The sequence below is a fragment of the Penaeus monodon genome, chromosome 22 (assembly GCF_015228065.2).
Source record: "Penaeus monodon isolate SGIC_2016 chromosome 22, NSTDA_Pmon_1, whole genome shotgun sequence".
Taxonomy (NCBI): domain Eukaryota; kingdom Metazoa; phylum Arthropoda; class Malacostraca; order Decapoda; family Penaeidae; genus Penaeus; species Penaeus monodon.
The window spans coordinates 35134767-35135924 of NC_051407.1; the positions used below are offsets into that span (position 1 = coordinate 35134767).

General features: G+C 40.7%; 1 pseudogene; it reads left to right on the forward strand.

Moving 5' to 3' along the window:
- The window catches only part of LOC119587097, an 83114-nt pseudogene that overhangs the window by 78641 nt on the left and 3315 nt on the right, over positions 1 to 1158 (forward strand).

A 1158-nucleotide genomic window follows, 5' to 3' on the forward strand; every position in this document is an offset into this window, starting at 1 on the left:
TTCTACCCACAAAGACCGGGAATCGTGCAACAAAGTCTTTTATTTAAAAGAGTTACTGCAGCAGAAAAGAGGTGATATTACATACAGTGAGTTTTTTACAGGACGAAAGCATGATATAATATTTAGCTAAGTTTACCAAAAACAAGATTTGAGAAATACGGTAATACCTATATTATCCATCGATCCAAACACTTGCTGTAAACAAAATTTGCGTTTCAACAACGGCAAACGAAAAGATTAATGGACCCTGATGACAGCTCCGCGCACGAGAGGGGCGTTACGGAATAACATTACAGTTGGAGCAGCAAACCCTCGGTACTCCTCCTCGCCGCCAAGTGTCTCGTAAGAGCATCTTATATGTCAACAGCAAGATCTCTGCACATGATTATATTCCGTACGCTAGAACCCGCAGTGCCAATTATACCCGAGTTTGAATTGAGTCTTCATATTACATTCTGTGAACTAGTGTAAATCAGGCGGAAAAAATCAGCTTCCAGCAGTTCAACCGTATAGGATGTGAAAAGTCTCTTGACAACCGGGGGCGCAAACACCTCCAAGATACATCGGTTATGCAAGTTGTTTGGTGAAAATCTACCAATACTTTTTTATGGCATTTACTATTTTTTTCTCAGAACCTGATAATAACACTGCCACATCCTTCGACAGGTATACAAGCCGGGCTGCCGCAGGTGTCCTACGTGAAGGCCATCGACGTGTGGATGGGAGCCTGCACAGGTCAGTCTTATTTTTCCCATAGCCGTTTTGCTTTGTTTCATCTGCACTCTTTTAGCAACGCTTTCAAATTCTGTTTTCCACTTTTTCATCAATATGATATTGCTATATCAGTAATGCTATTTCAATTTATATTTACTCTAGTTATCTTTTCTTTCCATACACCTTTCTGCCAATTTATCAATATTCATTATTGTTTGTGCTCTATATATTGCGGAGTCATGAATACAATATGAACACGGGTTTCTAAGAAATAGAGTTATCTCATAGAACTTGCGTCGACATGAAGCTGAACTCTCGGCATGCAAACATTCTTAACAAGACGTCCTTGACAAGAGCTTTACAGGGAAGACAAAATATGCAAGAACATGCACATGTGAGCGTGTGAACATACTGCACGAGCGCACGCAGGCACATACACTCGCC